Raw genomic sequence first — 5,832 nt, 5'->3', positions numbered from 1 at the left:
AAACAAAAAAATACCAAATGCTCACGTAGAAAGAAAATGTTTTGAACATGATGATGGCAACAAATGTACTAGTGTGGTTGACACAATGGATGTATGTGTGTATTGCAATAAGAGCTGCATGAACCCCAATAAAATGATTTTTTTGAAATGAAAAAATATATATAAATAAATAAATAAATATGTTTTTCAAATCTTGTTTTTTAAAAATGCAATAATATCTTTTATTTATCACTTTATTATGCTTTCAATGAAGATTATGCTATCTTTGTACATGTCAGTCTCATCAGCCAATTTTCCAATGACTGTTACTTGGATGGATGCTATTAATAGTACATGACAATAGTACATAGCTGTGCTTTGATGCCTTCAGACAGAGTACAAAGCTTTCACTTTGCCCTAGAGCAGTGGTTCTCAACCTTCCTAATGCCGCGACCCTTTAATACAGTTCTCATGTTGTGGTGACCCCCAACCATAAAATTATTGTCGTTACTACTTCATAACTGTAATTTTGCTATTGTTATGAATCGGGTGAACCTGTGAAAGGATCGATCGACCCCAAAGGGGTCGCGACCCACAGGTTGAGAACCACTGACTTAGCGCAATTAACATTGTATGTCTTTCATTATTCATTATTCCTCTTTATCTAATTAGACTATGAACCAGTAGGTGGCAAGGGGTCATTGTCATTTCCAACAGAGTTTTGTACATAGTGAGTGTTCAAACAATGTTTAAGGATGATTTTTTTTTCCTTTCCTAAAGATATTTGGAGCATCTTCTAATTATTTACAACTCTGTAGCATTTTACATTGCTGCACTAGGATTTTTTGTTATTATAATAGTTGCTTCATTATTATAAAGGGATATGACATGGTATAAAATCAAGAAAGTTCTGTGTCAGGGTTTTATCTTTTCACTATACTTATTCAGTCTATGTGCTCAGCAAATAATCCAAGAGGATGGACTATATGAGAGCATGGCATCAGGATTGGAGCAAGGCTCATTAACATCTTCATAGCAGAACATGACACAACCTTGTTTGCTGAAAGCCAAGAAAAATCAAAGCACTCGCTGATGAAGAGTAAAGGCTACAGCTTTCACTATGGACCACAAGTCAATGTAAAGAAAAGTAAAACACACACGGCTGGACCAACATATCATGCTAAACAGATAAAAGACTGAAGTTGTCAAGGATTTCCTTTTACTTGCATCCACAACCAATGCTAATAGAAATAGCAGGCAAGAAATCAAATAACGTCTTGCTCTGGCCAAGTCTGTTACACACGACCTATTTAAAGTCTTAAAAAGCAAAAATGTCACTCTGAGGACTAAGGTTCTGACCAAAATCACGGTATTTTCAATTACTTCATATATAAGTGAAAACTGGACAATGAATAAGAAAAACCAATGAAGAAGTGATGCATTTGAATTTTAGTGCTGGTGGAGAATATTAAAAGTACCATTGACTGCCAGGAGAACAAGCAAATCTGTCTTAGAGGAAGTATAGCCAGAATGTTCCTTAGAAGCAAGGATGGCAAGACCTCAACTCATGTATGTTGAGTATGCTATCAGAAGAGACAAATTCTTGAAGAAGGACATCATGCTTGGGAAAACAGAGGGTTAGTGAAAAAGAGGAAGACCTTTGATGAGGTGGATTGATACAGTAGTGGCAACAATGAACTCAAGCTTAACAAGGATGTGAGGACGGTGCAGGTCTGGGCAGTTCTGTAAAAGCCAACTCAATGGCACCTGACAGTAACAACAGAAGCTCGAGTTTCAGGTTTCCAATACTTCTCTCCACATACCAAGTCCTCTTCCTCCCCACACTACTTATCTCAATAGAACCAAGATTAGTTGTTTGCAGTAAACCTCCTCAAACTCCCCTGGCGAGCCTCATGAACACCTACTACAGGGGGGCTAGAGAGGAGAGACTGAGGAGATTTCTAGTCCACAGATGACTTGCCTTATTTATCTCTATGTGAGCTAACGGGCCTGGTTTACTCATTTAAGCCATAATAAACAGAGCCTTTCTAAACTTTTGACTGACCTATACGATAATAAGAAAATATTTTAGAAAAGTGGATACTGATGATTTGGTGGTAGCTAAGATGTCTGATTCAACCCAGTAAAAGTCAACAACATTTTCTGAATACCTCGTAGGTACAAGGTGAATCAGGATGAAATTACAAAGAGGAGAGAACAAGGTCACGACCTTAACTGTATCTTGTGATATGGCCACCAACAGGTTTCTACTAAACTTATTGGTCCTGAACTTTTTAAACGAGTATGGGTTGGTTGTATAGCAAAAAAGAAGAAAAAGTTCTAAACAAACCCCAATAAGGTTGCTGTAACAAGAGAATATAACAAGAACAAGTCACTTGTGAACTATTAAGCACTGCAAGAGTTTAAGTGCTTGCAGGTCTCAGACAAAGGGAACCCTGAATTAGAGACTCTGTCTAGTTCGGTGAGCCTTGGATTAGAACCTCATTAATTGGACATCTACTTGTACATGACTTAGAATGGATACAAAGAGAAGTAGCCATGATGAATGAGGATAATTATTAAATCCTCATATTCCCTATGGTATAAAATTGCACCCACACCCCTTTCTCCATTACTAATATGCTATGCCTTATTTTCCCCCTTCAGGAAACTGAAAATATCCTGTGAGGATGAAAATGGATCAAAATGAACAAAAATTAAAATGTGGCTCTTAAAACCCAGACAAGGTCTCAGTTGATCCCCTGTTCAAATAAATAAGTCTACATCCTTGTTTGGGATAGGGGCTAGTAATCCCAATGACGAGTTTCAATTATGTTGGTATACAATAGTTATATCAAGAGCTGACAGGATGGTGTGAAGAGCTGTAGGGTGGGGTAGGGAATGACAGTCACAGGAAGAGAAGGAAGGTGCTAAGCATGGCCAATCAAGTAGCAAATTAATCAAAATATGTTGCTTCTATTACAGACAGTGCTGGTCCAATGGTCATACAAACCCATTTGTGATATAATTAAAATATTCACATGAACAATGTATAAAATGAATTTTTGACCACTGATGAAAACTTAGTCTTTGCTCGCTAAAGTGAGTTAAAATGTATCTTTTTTCTAGTTCCCTCTTACTTCCTCTTCCTGTGTGACCTTGCTACTCCTGGAAATACATATGCCTCTCAGGCAATAAAGAGGCAGTCCTCAGATCCAGGCACACTCACCCAAAACAGGATTCTTTTTCCTTTTAGCTGAGTACACAGACTCACCTACTTCCAAGCTGACAGAGCAACAGAACTCCAGGAACCACACCCAAGCCATTTTTTGTTTTCCTTCTCTTCTTGGCACACTCACACTTTCTCATTCTTTTTTTCTTCTTTTCAACTTCTTTCTTCATTTGTCTTCTTCCCCTTTTCTCTTATTCCTTGTTTTCCTCTTTTCTTCTTTAATTATACTTCACATATATTAGGGAGTGCACCTCAAAAAAATAACAGGAAAAGGCTCCACTTTTCAAGCACACAGAGTACATACTCTAGAATATATGACAGGATATGCCACAAAGCAAGCCTCAACAAATTAAAAACCATCGAGATCCTCCTATTCATTTTTCTCATATCACAATGCTATAAAACTAGAAATCAACAATAGATAAATCAGGAACAGACAAAACATTGGAGACTGAAAAACATACTACATAAAAATGACAGGGTATTAGATCAGGTAGGGAATGAAACAAAGAAATTTCTTGAAACACATGCTAAGGATAACAAAACTACCAAAAACTTTGGGACACAGCAAAAGCAGTTATGAGAGGATAATTTATAGCAATCAATGTACACATGATAAAAGAGAAGAAATCCCAAATCAGCATGTTAGCACAACACGGTCAACAATTAGGACAAGGACAACAACATACAAGGGGGTACACCCCTCCCCCAACCGGAAAAGCTCCGCTGGAGCAGAGCTTTTGTAGTACATATTTTTCCTGCTATGTGAGCATCAAGCAACTCGCTCTGAGATAGTGCACCCAGTGGTGTCCCCTGGGAAGCTTCTCTCTGGTCACAGTGAATTTTTTCCCAAGGAAATGGAGAAAGAGATCCGAAAAATGCCACAGAAACTGTTGTGATGTTGAACATCACAACAGTTTCTGCGGCATTTTTCCCAAGCAGGAAACAAAATTTCACAGCTGCACACTGTTCTCTTAAATCAACCATCACAAAAAAACGAGGTTTGAGGCTATCTGGAAGGATCACAAAGAAGACAATAAACTTAACAATACATATACCAAGATTGTATTGGTACCAATACACAAGAAAAGAATTTTACTGAGACTGACATTTACATTTCTTGATGGAACTAAAATACATTGACATACAGAGAAAATTCACTGAAACAACAAATTCTGACCTTGATTTTTAATGCCCCCAAATAGGTTTTACTTCTGATACACTACACAACTATGGAATGACATACCTGTATTAGCTCCCAATAAAAAATGGTTTTGAAAAAAAGACAGAAAATAAAGGTCAGTGTTGAGCATTTTGACACTGTAAGAGTCACTGTGCCTACTCTCACTGGCAACTGCTGAGATAAACAAGGCCAAGAACATGGAGAAAGCTTATTTGTCTGGATAAGAAGCTGCCATTTCTTTATTGAGACCATAGATGAAAAGATCAGTGACCATTTCTTCTACTTTCTTCACATCATTCTTTAAGCCAGGGGTCCTTAAACGTTTTAAACAGGGAGCCAGTTCACTGTCCCTCAGACCCATTGGAGGGTCGGACTATAGTTTAAAAAAAAACGATGAACAAATTCCTATGCACACTGCACATATCTTATTTTGAAGTAAAAAAACAAACGGCAAAAACCCCTGGCAGGCCAGATAAATGTCCTCTGCAGGCCACATGTGGCCCATGGGCCGTAGTTTGCGGACGCCTGTTTAAGCCATCACAGCACTTCCTTCAGGTTGAGAAGGGGGAAACAACAATCCAGCTCAATGATGAAAGGTCTGGGGGTAGCCAATGCAGCCACACTGTTCCCTGCCAAGTTTGACAGTTCACCATCAAGCATTAGAACTCCTGAGACACAATCTTCAATATCCAGATGAAATCCTTTCTCCCTATCTGGCTCAACGCCAATAATTTTTTTTACTGCTTCTGTGTCACTAGTGTACCTGATTCCAAATACATAACAACTGCTGCTAAGACAAACCACTGCAACACAAACCTCCAGGTGTTATGAAATTGGTAGTACTGTTCAGCAAGCAACGTGGTCCTCAACGATGCGAAATGTGTTTTTACTCTACCAAAATATTCTTAAGTGTTCAAGTGCCTCTTTGGAATGTTCTGAAACCCAGCACCCTAAGAGGCCCCTTGAAGTACAGTTAAAATCTCATGAGTTGTTTGCTCTAAACTCTGTACAACGTTTAGTGTTTCCTCTTACATGTCTTGCTTGGCAGGCAGGACACCTTGCAGCTCCACAAAGATCTCGTTCATAAACATGGCGTTGGCAGCACAACAGTCAGCTAGTACAGACAGGGCAGTTAGAGAAGAGCATGTAGGGCACAAGAAACACATTTCAGCCCAGCATCTGTCGTCATCGCCTCATCCACCAGCCCACCACAGCCCATAAGTATAGTTTTAAATAACTGAAGCTTTGTCACATAGAAGAGGAGTTACAGATTGAGCTTTGTTGCTACAAATGTACAGCTTGAAGGAAAAACGTTTTAGGGCTATAGAAACAGGCTATAAACATTTATCATGTACTTATATCTGCCATGTACTATGCTGGACACCTGTCCAAATTTTATCATTTAAATGCAGAAGAATTTTCTAACAATTAGAACTGC

General features: G+C 38.6%; 1 pseudogene; it reads right to left on the bottom strand.

Moving 5' to 3' along the window:
• Positions 1–4,931: 4,931 nt before the first annotated feature.
• On the bottom strand, positions 4,932–5,485 carry LOC101653523 (annotated as a pseudogene).
• Between the last annotated feature and the right edge of the window lie 347 nt (positions 5,486–5,832).

This window comes from Echinops telfairi, unplaced genomic scaffold (assembly GCF_000313985.2).
Source record: "Echinops telfairi isolate 266 unplaced genomic scaffold, ASM31398v2 ScPeMD7_34;HRSCAF=130, whole genome shotgun sequence".
NCBI classification, from domain to species: Eukaryota; Metazoa; Chordata; class Mammalia; order Afrosoricida; family Tenrecidae; genus Echinops; species Echinops telfairi.
This window is presented reverse-complemented; position numbering and strand designations above follow the sequence as displayed.